This window comes from Pongo pygmaeus, chromosome 3 (assembly GCF_028885625.2).
Source record: "Pongo pygmaeus isolate AG05252 chromosome 3, NHGRI_mPonPyg2-v2.0_pri, whole genome shotgun sequence".
In the NCBI taxonomy this organism is placed as follows: domain Eukaryota; kingdom Metazoa; phylum Chordata; class Mammalia; order Primates; family Hominidae; genus Pongo; species Pongo pygmaeus.
Window position 1 is genome coordinate 29,701,004 of NC_072376.2, and position 19,719 is coordinate 29,720,722.

Below are 19,719 nucleotides of genomic sequence, written 5' to 3' on the forward strand. Positions count from 1 at the left end.
TAGAAAACCACTGGATGATGACATCTAAAGGGGACAAGCAGTATTCGTTGTACACACAGAAGGCTACAGATGGCCTGAGGCATTGGCTGGGTCCCTTTCCTGATTCCTAGTAGTAACATCAACTACAACAGGCATAGTCCACAGCACAGCGCTGTCTCCGGGCAACTGAATATGGTTCCCTAAGACTAAATTTCTCATGTCAGGTCCCAGTGAACTAATTTTGGGTTCTAGCAACTACTCTATTAAACTCTTTTCCTCTGTTTTCCCAGGTAAAGTCATCCTCTCTAGTCTTCCCTGGGAATGAGATAATCTGGATCTTTCTCTATGTGATTGCAATGATTGCAGTAGTTTGTTGTGACATGAACTCCATTCTCTACTTCATTGAGGGCTTTGCCTTTTTTTTTTTGAGCCTTTTATTTTCACTCAAAGTTTAATACAAAGCAAATATTTTGGCTTTAAACAATTCTGTGTCTGGAGAGGGATTCAAGAGGCTATTGTAGAAATATCCTCATTCTTCATGATGTAATACAGATGCCTTCATCTGACAAGGGGAACAGTCACTGACAGGGACATGAGAAAAGAAAACAAATAAATATAATAATTTGAAATATTATCAGTATATTGTCGCTGAGGTGACAGGAGTCAAGAAGCCTCTTTGTTGAGAGAGGTAAGTGCAATCTTTGCAACTGAGTTAATCTAGCTCCATTCATTGAGATGGGACAGCACTGAGTTCAAAGACCTAGATTAGTGCTTTCTCAAACACTTGTTCCTCAGAATATTGATGCAATTTTCAAGTAAAATGAAATAAAATAAAAGGGGATGGTATTGTTTTATGAACCAACATTTAAGAAACACAATGTTAGCCGGGCGCAGTGGCTCACGCCTGTAATCCCAGCACTTTGGGAGGCTGAGGCTGGCTGATCACTAAGGTCAGGAGTTCAAGACCTGGCCAACATGGTGAACCACATCTCTACTAAAAATACAAAAATTAGCTGTGCGTAGTGGTGGGTGTCTGTCGTCCCAGCTACTCAGGAGGCCGATCCAGGAGAATTGTGTGGGCCCAGGAGTCAGAGGTTGCAGTGAGCCGAGATCGCACCACTACACTCTATCTTGGGTGACAGAGCGAGACTCCATCTCAAAACAAAACCAAAACCAAACCAAAACAAAAGAAATACAATGTTAAACAGGCCTTAACACATTCCAGTATCTAAGGACAATTAAGATTTTAATACAATTACATGCAATGTAAATGTCCATTTATATTAGAGATTTAATGGGATTTCCCAAATGTATGTTTTCAAAGGAGTCTATTGTTCAGGGTCTGTGCTTCTACTGTAACCACCACTAACTTCATACTTACGTTGAAGAAAATTTAGACATTAGAGATAAAAAAAAAACTGTCAATTTAAGACATTTTGCTAAAAACTAATAAATGAAGGATCATTTCTAGATCATTTCTTTGTGCATGTCCCCCTCAGTAATATGTATTCAAGATCTCCTGGTCAAGGTTACAGAGATGTGGAATCTCTGCCATCTCTTAATCTCTCTACTTATCCCACCACCAATTACTTAATGCTTATGTGGGAGAAAAATTTTGGTATTATATGGTGATAAACTTGAAACACTGAGTAATTTTAATTGTTATTTAACCTGAGAGTTACATGAAAATTATATAAATAGATGTATAAGTTTAATTTATCTGTCTTGATAAGCTAAACCAAAATCTATAGTCTAGCATATAATAAGCACTATCTGAATAAGCTATACAAAATATTCCATTCTCGTTCTCCACCTTCTTAAAGACAATGGTTTTTCTGTTTAATATGAGTTTTTCATTTGTATGCATTATTGTAAAATGGTTATGTGTATACACACTTTTTTATATGTATAATATATAATATATGTAATAGATACATAATATCATATCTTAATTCCAAAATTGCTCTCCTATCTGAAAAGAGTTGCCTGATTTGGACTATCTCTTAAAATATTTTTAAGCTTTTCTTATTTCCTCTTTTGTAAATTGCCTATTGTCAACCTTTTCTATTTGTCCATTGAGGGTGATGTATTTTTACCTTTTATTTGAAGGAATAAACTAAAGATTTTAGATATTTACTCTTTCTTGGCTTCAAACATTGCAGATATTTTTTCTTGTTCTTTAATCTACCTATGACCTCTGACCATTGTTTTCTTCATTTTGCAAAAATACTTAATTTTATGAGATAGATTTAATCATTTTTTGCTTTATGGTATTTGAGAATTTAAAAAATATTTTCACCCCTAGATCACAAAGATATTCTGTAACATTTCTTCTATTAAATAAGCATTTTATCTTTCACCTCATCTTTAATTCATCTAGATTCCACCTTTGTATAAAATATTATATAGTGATTAAAATAAAAAATTTGCACGTGAACCCGGGAGGTGGAGCTTGCAGTGAGCCGAGATCGCATCACTGCACTCCAACCTGGGTGACAGAGCAAGACTCCATCTCAAAGAAACAAAACAAAACAAAACAAAACAAAAAAATTTGCATTTAACTGACACTAAGATTCCATTATAAAGTGGTGTTTCTCTCCGCACCTTTTTAATTTCATTCATAGCCTTGAGACAATATAGTGTGTTTTGTATATTTGACACCCAGAGATCATTTTTAAAATCCCTTTCTTTCAAATAATAAAGTTATTTTCTCTAATATACTAACCAAGAGCAATAACAATTTTCTTGATTCATTTATTAATTTAAACAATAATTTTAAAAGATAAATCCCAATTTAATGATGTTATTCAAATTTTATAAAATAATTCATACAAGAACTACAATCTGACTGTCAAACAAAAATACTATACCTTACATTTTGTACTCCATTGCTGAGTTAAAATTGAAACACAAATAAAAACTCCAAGTGGTCACATAGAACAACAGAAGTGAAGAACATAATCTTCTGTTTCTTCATCATAACATTCACTGTGATATCACTATTTATTTTGAATTTGCTGTTTAAACACACGATGTGGAATAGCACAGGGACCAGAGAGAAGAGTTGTACTGGAAGCAAGCATGAAGCATTACAAGTTGTTACTTAGTTTTCAAATAAATGTATGTAACTGGGTCCAAGTGTGTCAGGAGCCAACTCTGTAACTGAAGTTTCCCTGAATTAATGTCCATGGATGGCGCAATGTTGATTAGAGTAAGTAATTAAACATAGGCTAATTCAATGTTTACATGTATATCTTAACATTCCCAATAACCAAAGCAATGTTTAAAACTCAGATCAAGAAAAATATCTTTTAGAAGACATAGTTAGCACTGATGTTATTTAGAATAGCTGGTACATGGTGATGATGAAAAGCAGGAAAACCTTTAGAGACTTTGACTCTAGTTCAGGAATTCTCTATAGATAATGCACCTACGTGTTTTCGGCCTTTATGATCCATATCCCTTGCCATGCTTTGAAATAAGAACCTAAAGATCTAGTTCCAGCCAAAGTATCCTGTGTATGTTTGCATTGTCTCTAAGTTGGATCACATGTCTCTTGTGGCAGTGTTTGATCAATAGTAATTTCTATCTGTGACTCCAGTAGGAAGCTCCCTACTTCAGGGGACTGTGACATCAGATGATCTGTACATTGGGAAGAGTCAGGGAAAGTGAACACTCCATTCATCTCCTTCTGGACAGTTGAAATATACACCCGAAAGCAGAAGTGTCCTTTCGACTCGTGATGATACTGAAGCCTATATTTGCTGCCAAATAAGTTGAAGTGCCCCCTAGAGTATGGTAGGATTTCACAAGTTACAAAGCAACAACCCATCTGCATTGGCTTGGGCACGAACAAGCAAAGGGAGCCCTGTGTAATGGAATGATTAAAAGTTGAAAATGTTATTTTAATTCAATCAATTAAAAGCATAAACAGCAGGGTTTGATTGAATCAATTTAAAGAATTACACAGTAGTCAATGTGATTGTCAGCAGGAGTGAAATATTCATGTATCACCTACACACAGCTTGAAATCTGTACCCTTTAATTAGATATAACAAACAACATTTATCACATCACAGAAAGGTGACTTCTTTTGCAGAAGAAAGAATATTGCTATAGTAGAGACAGATGCTATTAGTGACAACAAACACATCTGACATCCAGTTTGAAATATTTAACAAATACAATATCTTGGTTATGAATAATTTTGTATCTTCTATATTACTCCAGGTTTGGTCCTAAGTATGAAAATTTACTTTTCCTTTCCTTTATTACAAAAATTGTTTGAATATTATTACGATGTAGTCTTAAAATACAATAGTATTAAATGATAAGTGGGTTAAAAGCAATGATGGTTTAAGATAATCATGAAATTATTGTGATAATTATTGTGTGTCTTTATATCACAGTAAGAAGTTACTAAGATAGACATTTACTGCTGCAGCCAAATGAAGCTAATGAAAATAGTGATACATTTTAACTTGCTTTAAAAGTTAATAAATATCCCCAAATTTGTACCATACTCCCTTTCTATCATTTCTGGAGACTGACTATAATAAAATTGTTTTGAGGAGAATGGATTTTCTATACAATTTCCACCATTGTAATTGAGCCAAAAAAATTGTATGTTGGGAGAGAGAAGGAGATAAACCAATATAGCAAGTATATTATTATGAAATAAAAAATAAAAATAAATAAATACCATTAACCTGAGTGTTTCCATTTTACCATCATAAAACTTTACACATTTTGATTCTGAAAATTATTAGTCTGTGTTCCATTTACCACATCGGGCTCAAAAAGCTTTAGAATTTAGGTATAAATAAAACAAATGTTGGATTCTTCTCTCCCTATGTCATCTAAAGTGGCATTATTTCAGTCTTCACTCTCATATCTATTTAGAATATGTATGGAAACCAGAGTCCCATAGGCTAGGTTGCCATGAAAGGAGACTGACCTAGAATAAGTGCTTGGCAAATGTTAGAATAGTATCTTCTTGACTTTTGCCTAATTAATTTATGATCATTAATTTGATTATTGTAAATTCACAGTAATTTATTCCAAACTCCAGGGCTCTGGATTTTAGAAATTTTCGATTTTAGAAGGGAGATATATACATATATATAAACACACACACATATATGTATATGTGCATATGTGTACATACATGTGCATGTGTGTATATATATATACACATTCACACCCACACATATACTATGTATATATACTCAGAGAGAGAGACAGTGTGTGTGTGAACCATAATGCCAATTCCTTATGCAAGGGTAGGGAGTGACAGCTTGTAATTAAACACGATGATACTTCTGAAATGAGACATGTTAATAGTCATGCCACTTAAAAGGAATGAATTTAGTTTTTGTCACCAAGTAACTTAAAATATATATATATATTCTAATTTGGAGAGCTTTTTGGATTCTAGAGACGTTATCTATATTTATGACATCTCTTTAAGTTACAGCTATTTTACACCTGTTTGAGATAGAGAAAGAAGTCTGCAGGGATTAAGTAACTTACCTATTATAAAATCACAAAGATAAAAAGTAATAAAGCCAGGATACAAGTCTACTCCAACTGACTTCAAAGCCCACATATTTATCCCTTCTCTATCCTTCCCTCTGTGTTTACAGTAAACAATTCATATTGTGAAGAGTTTCATTTTATATTCACCAAACCTCAGGGTTTTCTAACCCCAAGAAGAGGAAATGTTTCACAAGATAAGAATAAGCAATAAAAAGTTTTGCATTGTTTCATATGTTTGTTGGCTACTTGTAATGTCTTCTTTTGAGAAGCGTCTGTTCACATGCATTTGCCAATGTTTTAAATTGAATTATTTTTTTTTTGCATGTTGGTTTAGTTTCTTATAAATTCTGGAAGTTATACCTTTGTCAGATGCATAGTACGTAAATATTTTCCCCCATTTTTTAGGCTGCCTTTTTATACTGTTGGTATTTTTTTTCTGTACAGAAGCTTTTTAGTTTAATCAAGTTTCACTAATTAATTGTTGTTGTCATTGCAATTGCTCTTGGGGACCTAGCCATAAATTATTTGCCAAAACTAATATTGAGAAGGGTATTTCTAAGGTTTTTTTCCAGTATTTTTATAGTTTGAGGTCTCACATTTAAATATTTACTTCATCTTGAGTTAATTTTTGTATATAGTAAGAGGTAGGGATCCAGTTCCAGTCTTCTACATATGGCTAGCCAGTTATCCCAGTACCATTTATTGAATAGGGAGTCCTTTTCCTCAAAGCTTTTTTTTCTATTTTGTCAAAGATCAAATGGTTTTAGGTGTGTGGGTTTACATCCGGGTTCTCCATTATGTTCCATTGATCTATGTGTCTATTTTTGTACCAGTACCATGCTGTTTCTGTTACTGTAGCCTTATAGTATAGCTTAAGTCAGATAATGTGAAGCTTCCAGATTTGTTCTTTTTGTTTAAATTTGCTTTGGCTATTTGTACTCTTTTTTGGTTCCATATGAGCACAAATCATCTGAGAAATGCACGTCAAAACCAAAGTGAGATATCATCTCACACCAGTCAGAATGACTATTATTAAAAAGTAAAAAAATAACAGATGCTGGCAAGACTGCAAAGAAAAGGCAATACACTGTTGGTGAGAATGCAAACGAGTTCAGCCATTGTAGAAAGCGGTTTGCTTATTTCTCAAAAAAACTTAAATCAGAGCTACCATTTGACCCACCAAACCCTTTACTGGGTATATACCCAAAGGAATATAAAATGTTCCACCATAAAGACATATGCACGTGCATGTTAATTGCAGCACTATTCACAATAACTAAGTTATGGAATCAAATTCAATGCCCATCAATGGTAGACTGGATAAAGAAAACAGGGTACATATACACCACAGAATATGATGCTGCCACAAGAAAGAATTAAATCATGTCCTCTGCAGCAACATGAATGGAGCTGGAGGCCATTATCCTAAGTGAATTAATGCAAGAACAGAAAACCAAATACTGCATGTTCTCACTTACAAGTGGGAGACAAATATTGAATGCACATAGACACAAAGATGGGAACAATAGACACTGGGGACTGCTAGTCAGGGGAAGGAGAGAGGGGGACAGGTGTGAAAAACCACCTATTGGGAGCTGTGCTGACTACCAGGGTGATGGGATCATTTTTATCCCTTCTGTGTCCTTCCCTCTGGGTTTGCAGTAAACAATTAGTATTCTGAAGAGTTTCATTTTATATTCACCAAACCTCAGGGTTTTCTAACCCCAAGAGGAGGAAATGTTTCACAAGATAAGAAATAAACAATAAAAAGTTTTGCATTGTTTTATATGTTTGTTGGCTACTTGTAATGTCTTCTTTTGAGAAATATCTGTTCACATGCATTTGCCAATGTTTTAAATTGAATTACTTATTTTTTGCTTGTTGGTTTAAGTTTCTTATAAGTTCTGGAAGTTATACCTTTGTCAGATGCATAATTTGCAAATATTTCTCCCATTCTTCAGGCTGTCTTTTTACACTGTTGGTATTTTTTTTTTTTGGCTGTACAGAAGCTTTTTAGTTTAATGATGTTCTTACTTATTAATACAATGTGAAATAATTGAATCAAACTAATATATCAATCACCTCAAACCTGCACATATATGTAACAAACCTGCCCATGTATCCCTTAATCTATAATAAAAGTTGAAATTATATAAAAAATAGTTTTTCATATGTTTGCATCATGTGTTCCAGAACAGTGCTTAGCCTTAGCACTGATGCTATGGTTTAAAGGGGTTTTTATATGGATCTGTAACCTTCACCTCCCACATATGCTTTACCACAGCTGCAACCAATTGCTAACTATGGGTTAAATTTGTTATTTGTGCCAGAAATGAATGTCATATTTAAAACACAGATGCTACGTTAATGTGTTCATGTCTCATTTAAATCAACATCCATTGACCTGGATGTGCCCAGGACACACACTAAAGGGCACATCTGGGTGCGTACCAATCAACAGTAAGAGGGGCCGGGTGTGGTGACTCATGGCTGTAATCCCAGCTACTTGGGAGGCTGAGACAGGCGAATCACTTGAACCTGGGAGGCGGAGGTTGCAGTGAGCCAAGATCATGCCATTGCACTCCAGCCTGGGTAAAAGAGCAAGACTTCTTCATCTCAAAAAAAAAAAAAAACAACAACAACAACAACAACAGTAAGAGGCAAGTAGGTGAGCTCTATCAATCCATGACTTTGCTATGTAAAGTTGTTTATTTGTGTGATCTACTCACAAATCAGTTCTCCTGTAGAAGATTACAAATCAACAATTTTTATCTCTGACACTGCTGAAATTTGCTGTTTATTCATGGTAAAGGCCAAAAAATCTACTGGAAATAATGTCAAGTAATTTGGAAGTATTTCACATGTCGGCACTTGGGATATTTTGAATGCCCCAATGTTACAAATGAGAATTAGATAGGATGAAGCCAGTAAAACAGTTTTATGTAAGCTAAATACCACTATCACACTTGTAACAGCAAGAGTCCCTCTCATCAAAGACAAAAACATAAAAAAACATAAAACAGTCACACATATTGAAGCATTCTAATCAAGTTATTTAGAGCAACGATCATTGCTGATATTTGAAAATTTTTTAATTTAAGTAATTTTTTAATCAAATGCAATTTTTAATAAATAGAACACACATTTCTAAAACACTTCACTATAAAGAAGTTTAATTAATGAGAGTCTATAAGTAAGTGTCTTTACAATTTTGAACAAACATTTCTCAAAAGCACTGTGACTCACAGTTTTCACTTGATGTGCTTTTTTCTGTAAAGCTTCTTTAACTTAAGAAGTGTTCCTAATGTAAACATGTCTTATCAGAGTGGGCCAGAAGAATCTGTAAATGTTTCAGTGAGGATCATGATCTGATTTTTACAGAAAAACAGGTGATGAAAAATAATATTTTCAATGCATAAACATGATAATGTGGACTGGAACTTTTAATATTCTGTTTTACATACCTTTTTTAAATTTATGTGCACAAATTTGGTTCTGTTTGACAAAATGAACAGTTGTTATAGATAAATTCTATCACCTGTGGAAATGCTTCTCTTTTGGTTTCAAACAACAATCCGTTTGCTATTCCTAGATTCCTTCCACAAGATAACTTTATACCATTCAATGCCTATTAAAAGAATAACAAAAAGTGACAGCCGTAATGGAGATAAGAACAAATCAATGGTAAGACATTTACCATTGGCAAGTAGTTGAATCCTTTATGTTTTTCTCTTTTCAGATTCACCAAGGAGCTTTTTATGTCTCACAAAATAGCATGTTGCTAATAAGAAGAATAAAACGAAACCAAGGTACAAAATGATGTTCTGAGTTATGAATACAATGTGAAATAATTAAATCAAACTAACTAATATATCCATCACCTCAAATATTTAGCATTTTTTGTGGTGAGGCCATTTGAAATATACTTCCTAAGGAATTTTGAAATGTAAAATATGCAGTTATTAACTGTACTCACCAAGCCGTGCAATAGATTTCAAAAGAAATTTTATTTCTCCTGTCTAACTGGATTTTTGGGCATCATGTCCCCATATTCCTCCCCTGCTAGCCTCTGTAACCCCCATTTTACTCTCTGCTTCTATGAGTTTGACTGTTTTTGACTTAACATATAGGTAAGATCATACTATATTTGCCTTCCTGTGTCTGGCTCATTTCACTTAGCAAAGAGTTCTCTAATCTCATCCATGTTGTCACAAATGACAGAATTTCCTTCTTTTAAAGGCTTAATAGTATCCCATTGTATATATGTACTATATTTATTTATCCATTCATCCATTGATAGACACCTAGGTTAATTCTATAACTTGACTATTGTCCATAGCGCTGCAATGAACATGAGAGTACAAACATCTCTTTGACATACTGATTTCAAATATTTTGGGTAAATACCCCAAAGGGGGACTGCAGGATCACATGGCAATTCTAGTTTTAGTTTTTGAGGAACCTTTATACAGTCTTTCATAAAAGCTGTACTAATTTAAAATCCCACCAACAGTGTACACAGGTTCTTTTTTTCCACATCCTTGCCAACATTTGTTACCTTTTGTCTTTCTGATAATAGCCATTCTTGATTAGTGGTTCTGAGAATTTTTTGATATATCTGTTGGCCATTTGTTTGTCTTCTGTGGAGAAATGTCTATTCAGAAAACTTGCCCAATTTTAAATTGGGTTATCTGTTTTCTTGCTATTGAGTTATTTGAGTTCCTTATATATTTTGAACATTAACCCTTTATGAGACATATGGCTAGAAAATATTTTCACCGAATCCATAGGTTGACTCTTCACACATTAATTGTTTTCTTCATTGCACAGAAGCTTTTTAGTTTAATATATTCCCCTTTGTCTATTTTTGTTTTTGTTGCCTACACTTTGGGGATCAAATCCAAAAAATCATTGCCTTCACCAATGTCACGTAGTTTTTTCCTTCATTTTCTCTTAATTGTTTATGGTTTCTGGTCCTATATTTAAATCTTGAATTCAATTTGAGTTGATTTTTGTATGTGGTGGGAGATGAGTCCAATTTCATTCTTCTAAATGTGAATATCCAGGTTTTCCAAAACAATTTCTTGAAGACACTATTTTTTTTCCATGATGTATTCTTGGCACCTTTGTCAAAAATCAATGGATCACACATACATGCGTTCATTTTTGGACTCTCTATTCTGTGTTATTAATAAATGTGTCTACTTCTATGCCAGCACCCTGCTGTTTTAATTACTATAGCTTTGTAGTATAGCTTGAAATCAGATCATATAACGCTTCTCCCTTTGTTGTCCTTTTGTTCATGATTGCCTTGGCTATTTAGGGCACTATATTCATTTTAATTATTTTTTGTGACATTATTTTAATAAAACAAAACCACTTAATGTCTTGTTAATCATATTGGAACATACTCTTTCAGGTCATATAAATATCTGACCATTGACCTCAACAACTTTTTCTCCATGACCAACTTTACTCACCACTAAAATGAGAATTGCTGTTTCTCTGAAAAATGAAGAAGAAATATGTATGTTAATTACCGGATTTAATACACTTTTTATTAATCTGTTCAGTAGATAATTTGACAAATATTTTTTTGAGCATCTATGTTATGCTAAATGTCAAGAAAACATGATGAGTAATACAGACCTAGGCTTTTCCTAGGAGAGGCCTAACTTAAAGGGAAAGACAAATAGCAACTTTGCCTGGCAAGTGTGAAATACATAAAAGGATACATAAAAGGAGAGCTAACTTAGTTCCTTTCTGAGACCGATTCAGGAGAAATGATCCAGGAAATGTAGAGAGCGCATGGGGAAAAAATTTCTAGGGAGAAAGAATGGTCTGTTTCAAGAAACAATTTGAAGTCAATAAAAACATAGTCAAGTTACCCAATTCCTAATTTCCAGTTCCTTATCTGTAAGTAATCATGCCCAATTCCTAGCTAGGGTGTGTGGTTGAAATTTACATATAGTAAACACCTAGAGGAGGACCTGTAAGTAATGAACAGACCACCTATCATGACTATGATATGGTCCCAAGTGAGCAGAGAAGAGGAAGCAGAGAGAAAGCAGGAGATGAAAGTGTGGGAGTACAAGGGCCAGGTTATGCAGTGTCTTGCAAACTATGTTATGAATACTTGACTTTATACTAAATTTTAAGAAAAATAGTGACATGCTATGATTAATTTATTTAAACATTATTTGACCACTGTATAGGGAATGGATTGAAGGAAAGAAAGAGTGGATAAAGAGAACCCAGTACGAGGGTGTTATGAACAGAATATTTGTGTCCCCCCAAAATTTTTATGTTTAAACCCTAACCTCCAATTTGATTGTTTTAGCAGGTGGGGTACTTCGGACATAATTAAACTTAGATGTGGTCATGAGAGGGGGTCACTATAATGGGATGAATGTCCTGATAAGAAGAGAAGACAGACCAGAAGTTAATTTCTCTCCATCATATGAGGACACAACAAATAGTGCCCCCCCGTAAACCCGAAAGAGGGCCCTCACCAAGAACTAAAGCTGCTGGCACATTGACCTTGGACTTCCCAGCCTCCAGAACTTTGATAAATAAATATCTGTTGTTTAAGTCACTCAGTCTACTGTATTTTGTTATAGCAGCCTGAGCTGAATAAGGAAGCTTCAGCAGAATTGTTTTTGAAGCAGAATATGTGGTAAACCTGGACTATAACAATAATGATGGCAAAAGGTGATTGGATTGCAGAGATGTTTGAGAGTAACATCCATAATACCTAAAAATCAGAGCACTATAGTTAAGTTCCTGGACCTGTGAACCATTCCAGCTGTGTTCAAGTCTTGACCAGGCTATGTACAAACAATAAAAGTTTCCACAGTAATCTACCTCTATATTCTTTATATCAGTATGTTGGGAGTCGTGCAAGTATTTACTTTATGTAGTTATTACAGAAAGTAAAAGAATTAATATATGCAAAGTGCATGGATCCCTGTCTAGCACTTATTAAATATTGCTTACATTTATTGGTGACTAATGGGATATGAATGGTTAAAGAGAGAAAGCCATGAAGCAAGACTCGTAGTCTTATAAACCATATGATGTAAAATAGAGATGAATGTTAAGATCTTCATGTAAAAACTAATTAATCCATGTTGAATTAATTGAATACCCTGAATTTTTGAACACGTCAAATGCTATGGTTTTTCTTTGTTTCAAAAGATAAAATTTAACCATAAAAATAATAGTTTTCCCTTTACATATTAAAAAAATGCTATTGGTAAGGCAATCTTGAATTTAAAAAAATGCTTTTCGTTTAAAAAGAAGATAAGTTAACATAGTTTCTAACCAAAAGTTGAATATTTAACAAAAAATGTAAAAGCCACTGATTTCTTTCTAATTTGCTTAAACTTCTCTTTTAAAGAAGGTATTTTTTTAAATTGCAAAATGACCACAATATCATAAACATAATAAATGTATATAATTAAGGGGGAATAAACTCAATTATACAGTAAAATGTGCATGAGATGCCTAATCACTAGAATTGAGACATTAATACATAATTATATTTTCACAAAACCTTTAAGATTATTTTATGTTTGCAAGAATATATCAACAAAAATTAATGGATAAATGGTATTCTTTTCATCTTTTCCTTGCCTATGAGGATATTATAATCAAACAAGCTTCAGTCTTGCATAGAAGTTAGGCTTATCTTCATCCCATAAAACAAAATGGACTTCTAAAATGTGACAAGCAATTTTTCTAGAATGTATGTATTACAGAAAGAATGTATTTTAACCTGTTGTGTTCTTTATATTTTTCTGTTTAAAGAATTAGTAATCTCTTCCAAAACTATAATAGTTTGGTTTACCAATGAAAAAATCATAGTTTCGTACTCCCTAAAACTTTAAAAAGAAACGTAAAATTACAATTATCTAAAAGAATATCAATTTAGAGTGAAAAAATAAATTGTATGATACACAGTTTAGTAAACTAAAAACTATCACAAACATCAGATAAGTCTAGAAAGAGAACATATTACTTTAATCAATTAACTCCCAGGCACAACTGCATTTTTTATCCATATTTTTTATCACCTATTTACACAACAATAACCTTTATTATTTCATTTTTCTTAGAGAAAATTAGAAAATAATTCTTTCTACATGGCTAGTAGAAATATTTCTTCTTATTATTAATAGTTTAGAAGGTTTCAGCTTTGCAATTTATTGCTAATAAGAGGAATTCCAGGGGAAACTCTTTCAACTTTCATACATGAGCTATAATGTTTAGAAGAGTTTTCCAAAGGTGATCTTTTGGCTTCATGCTTTTTAAACCTTGGGTCTTCTCACCTGTTCACATACTCCCAGTTCAAATGGCAATGTGAATCCAGTTTCTACATTTCTGTGTGCAGATACCAATTGAGCTGACATAATGAATTGTAGGATAATTTCAGATGTCACACTTTCACTCAGATAGACAACAATAATTTAATTATTATTCTGTCACTCTGGAGTCATAGAAATATTTATCCTACTAAGCACAGACTAAATGTATGCTTAACTCAGTTCCCATTCACATGCTCTCAGAAATGCTGGTGTTGCAGAAAGAGAAGCTGGAATAAAAATAGGCTAGGCTCTGAATTAATTATACTTAGTATCTTACTTTTTCAAATTGTGAAAAATACTATGACCCTATGAACACTCTGCATGGCCTTCTTTGAGGTCCTTAAAAGGTTTTTGTGAAAATGAACGACACTGAATCCTCAGCTTCCTAAGCTTCATTACTGGTCCTATCTTGCCAGCAGAACTTTTAAAAATATAAAACTATTCCCCATGAATAAAAAATGAGCTACCATTTCTTTAAAAGTCTGCTGAGTTTAATACGATTGGGACAGGATAGGATGGATTGTCGGACATGTTGGAAATCCTACCGTAAGATAATGTCATCCAAAGATAATTTCATCTCTCCACAGTGGAACACAGTATTTCCATGTTATTTCTTGAAGATAATAACAATAAATCCCTCAAAATATCAATGCAGTATGTCTTGGAGCCTTTAACTCCAAAACTTCTTAAAGAATACCAGTAAAAATTTAAAAAGTCACTATCTATGCATGCTCGTTAGCATGGAATGATCAATAGGGATTAACAGTTTTTCTGGTCAAGCACACATAAACGCTTGTCTAGGTTTGCAGTAATTGCTCACTACTACAAAGACTGTTTATGACTACAACTGCACCAGCCAAAAGAGTGCATAAAAAATACATGTATAAATATATACATATAATAGAGACAGAGAGAGAGAAAGAGAACATTTGTTCACTTCTTTATTAAATAATTATTAATTTAGCAATCATGATTCACCACAGTACTTTTCCAAAAACTGGAGATAGAGTAATGAAATTCAATACAATTATTGACATTATATTTAATGGAGGATAATACTATAAAAAATGAACACATATATGGAAAATTTACTGCATGTGATATCTTTTTGCTTTTTGAATTGTGAATGGCAGTTCATAAGACTTATCTCTACAATAAACTATATCCCTTGAATACAAGGTTCTATGCATAGGAGTCTGTACATTTAATATTTAATGACTCTTTGATGATTGTACTGATAAAATATATTAATTTTATATTCCAAGCTAGATTATAAGCTTTTTTTATTACCACTATGTTGGACTTTTCATATACTTACTGGTTAATTGATTATTAAATGAAATTATATTTTCAGCATAGATGACTTTTTGCTCAATAATCTGTCATAACATCGAAGAGTGGAAAGCTAGGCTATTCAAGGATAATTAAGAACTTACTATAAATTGAATACAGTATATAATTCCACATGGGGTTATGAAACTTTTTACACTGCAGTATAGAATGATCAGAATGAATTAACTGGTTTGCTGAAGTGTATTTCTTTATCGCTTACATAAAATCCAACACAAAGAAGTTTTATTTTCAGCTTGGGGTATATTTATTTTATTTTGTAATCAAAGGGAATTATTATTATTATTATTATTATTATTATTATTTGAGACAGAATCTCGCTGTGTTGCCCAGTCTGGAGTACAGTGGCATGATCTCAGCTCACCACAACCCCTGCCTCCCAGTTTCAAGTGAGTCTCCTGCCTCAGCCTCCCAAGTAGCTGGGACTACAGGCATTTGCCACCACACCTGGCAAATTTTTTGTATTTTTAGTAGAGACAGGGTTTCACTATGTTGGCCAGGCTGGTTTCAAACACCTGATCTCGCCCGCCTCGGCATCCGAAAATGCTAGGATTACCGGCGTGAGCCACCATTATATCATGATATATTCAGAGGCCTGTAGACAGGTTCATTGAATAAATTAATAAATTAATTATTGTCTTCATTTACTATTGCTGCAAACTGACCTGAACCTATTTATTCATGATAGCTCTTAATTTTTATAGATAACTGTCAAAGAAGTGTTAGATAATGACAATTACCAACTTTTCTCAAATTTAACACCATAATATAATGAAAGCACAAGCATATTATGTGCTATTTAGCATGCAAAATAGTGAAGTATTAGTAGTTGTTGGATATATGCATAACAGGAGGATTTTTAGTAGCTGCTGTTGAACTGGTGCCTTTCTGATAGGATGTCCGCTGGCAACACTTTGACTGCTTTTTCTTGATTGGGACTCAGTTTTAACTGAACACACATAATGCACATAATATTTTTAACTGAACACAAATAATGCACATAATATTTTACTTTATATACTAAAGTAATTTAAAGAAAATTGCAGACATGGTGACACCCTCATTTTATTCTCTTTAATAAAGCCTATAATATGTACCTAAATAGGTGAAATGCTTCCATATGATGTTGTGAAGTGTTCCATGAACCTGCTCCCCAGCAAATCAACCATTACTCAGGATAAATATAAAAATCCACCATTTAAAGTCTCTGGTAACCACCCTAAGGGCATACAGCAAAGAAAGAAACATTTATTCAAGAAATCTACTAATCTTTGTAGAAATAATGACAGTTCACAGCATTTGAGCTATTACTCTCTCCCTCCACCATCCGCCTCAGCTTAGTGTGGTGAAAGTTCTACTTTGGGCAGTGAGGCCAAGTAGATAGGGATTCCTCTCCTCCACTCCCAGCCTAAAGTGACAGTTGTCACTCCAAGAAAAGCAGGCCTTTGTTCAGTCCTCCAGGTCTAGAAAATTGGCACAGAGTGTCTGTCCATGGAAAGAAACAAGTAGTAAGAACAGAGAACTTTATAGCCCTTCCCAAGGGGACTGACTTCATTTGGACCAGAGAATGGAAAATTGCAGCCTAAGAGATCTCTCAAAAACAATGGAGATTTGGGTGGTGAGCAATTAAGAGGAGATTGTTGGTTCCAAGATAGTAAGAAGTAAAAATAGTAGCCCAAAAAGAAGTTTACTAGAAGCAGGAAAAGATATAGCTAAAGACAAACCTTCTGTGGTCAGAGAAAGCTTCAAAGACTAGCCTCAAGGTCCACTCCTGCAAAGGGCCCTGACTAATTGGATCATACTGTGGAGCAATTTATGCCTCAGCTCATTGCTGAAAACAATAAAGCAATCAGCTATTAATTGGTGTATAATATCCACTAAGGCTGACAAGCCACAAACATAGTAGACAAGTAGGAGAAAGAGAAAATCAGAGAGCTCATCTGAAATCTCTCACTCTCTTGGAGTGAGGGTGAGGAGAGGTGGTCAGGCTGACTGTGTCCAGGCCCAGGGAAATGCTCTCTGAAACAGAAGCTTCACACTGGCAGAGAAATCGACTGCACTGAACAATTCTGGCCAAGTCACTAAACGAAAGACAAGAAAGTGAACAAACAACAACAAATTCAAGCCCCAGTGGGGGAACCAATATCCAGAGTTGATATAATATCTCAAATGTCCATTTTAAACAAAATTATAAATGTAGGGGTAAAAAAGAAATAAGGAACCCATAAACAAGAAGAAAAACCTGCAACAGAAACTGTCTAAATTTAAGATGACCCCAGTATAAACTGATCAAATAAAGACTTCAAATTAGCTAATATAATTGTGTTCAAATAACTAACAGAAATAATGCTTCAAAAATTAAAAAGAGATATAATAATAGGATCTCATCACATAAAGAATATGAATAAAATAAAATTAATTATTTATAAAAGCAAATAAAATTCTGGAAATGAAAAGTAAAATAAATGAAATGAAAAACTAAGGAGAGGATTCAACTCAAGGAGACCTGAATCTCCTTGAGATTCAACTAACTAAGATTCAAACTAAGGAGAGGCTCAACAGTGGATTCAAATTGGTAGATAAAAATTGGCAAATTTTAAAATAGAGTTGATACAGATGATGCAATATGATAAACAGAGAAAGAAGAAGAAAAACAAGACTCAGAGAATTGGGGGACACAATTAACTTCACAAACATATATGTAAGGGGGTTAGTAGAACAAGAGAAAGGAAAATAAATAGAAAATATATTTTTGAAAATAATTGCCAAAAAAATTCCCAAATTTGATTAAAAAAACACATTAGTCTAAACATCCAAACAGCACAATCAACTCCAAGTAGGCTAAATATGAGGAGATCCATACCCAGCCACCTCATAGTCAAAATGTTGAAAGACAAAGGCAAACATAAAATCTTGACAGCAGCAAGAGGGCAATGACTCATTCTTTTAATTTAAAAGTAAAAGGATGGCAAAAGATTCACCATGCAAACTGGAACCATAACGTTGTAGTGGCTACACTAATATCAAACAAAATAGAATTTAAAACAATAAATGTTGGTACAGATAAAGAGAAACATCTATAATGAAAAAAGGATAAATCCATCAGACAGACTGAACAACTATAAACATACATACACCTAGCTCCAAAAGTCTGAAATATGTGAAGCAAAATTTATAGAATTAAAAGGAGAAGTAGACAATTCAAAATAATAGTCAGGCCGGGCACGTTGGCTCACGCCTGTAATCCCAGCACTTTGAGAGGCTGAGGCAGATGGATCACTTGAGGTCAGGAGTTTGAGACCAGCCTGACCAACATAGTGAAACCCTGTCTCTTCTAAAAAGAATACAAAAATTAGCTGGGCGTGGTGGCATGCACCTGTAATCCCAGCTACTGAGGAGGCTGGGGCAGGAGAATCGCTTGAACCTGGGAGCCGGAGGTTGCAGTGAGCCAATATCATGCCATTGCACTCCAGCCTGGGCGAAAGAGAGAGACTTTGTCTCAAAAAAAAAAAAAAAAAAAAAAAAGATTTATGGTACTTTTATTTAATATAGTTTTTTTTTAGCAGTTTTAATTTTATGGAAAAATTGAGTAAAAAGAAGGTTTCCATATACCCGCTCTTCCCCAGAACAGTTTGTTCTATTAATAACATCTTGCATTCCTGTGGTATGTTTGTTACAATTGGTAAGCCAACACTGATAAGTTATACTTAACTAAAGTCCACAGTTTTTTTTGTATTGCACATTCTATGTGTTTTGAAAAATGTATACTAATATCCATTATCATAATATCACACAGAATAGTTTCACTGCCTTAAAAATCACCTGTGCCCTACTTATTCACCCTTCTCTCCCTCTCTCCAGCTCTCCAGCAACCACTGACATTTTTACTGTCTTCATAGTTTTGCCTTTTCTAGAATGTTCTGTAGTTGAAATCATGGTCTGTAGCCTTCTCAGTCTGGCTATTTTCACTAAACAGTATGATTTATGGCACTTCTATGTCTTTTTATGGCTTGAAAACTTATTTTTGTGGTTGAATAACATTTCATTATATGGATGTTCCACACTCGGTTTATCCAGCAACCCACTGACAGCATCTGGGTTGCTTCTAACTTCTCGATATTATGAATGAAGCTGCTATAAACAAACGTGTACATGTTTTCATGTAAATATAAGTGTTTACTCATTTGGATAAAATACCAGTGAGTGCAATCCCTGGGTCTTATGATAAGTGTATGCTTAAGTTTGTAAGAAATCATCAAACTGTCTTCCAAATCAGCTCTATCCTTTTGCATTCCCACCAGCAATAAATGAGAGTTTGTGTTGTCCCATATCATCTTCAGCATTTGCTATTGTCAATGTTTTGAATTTAGTCATCTAATAAGTGTGTCCATATGAGCTTCGTATCTTCACCAGTTGGTTTTTATGTCTTATTAGGCAGAAAATTATAAAATTCTAGGGAAAAGTAATTACTTGGTCTTTTTTTTTT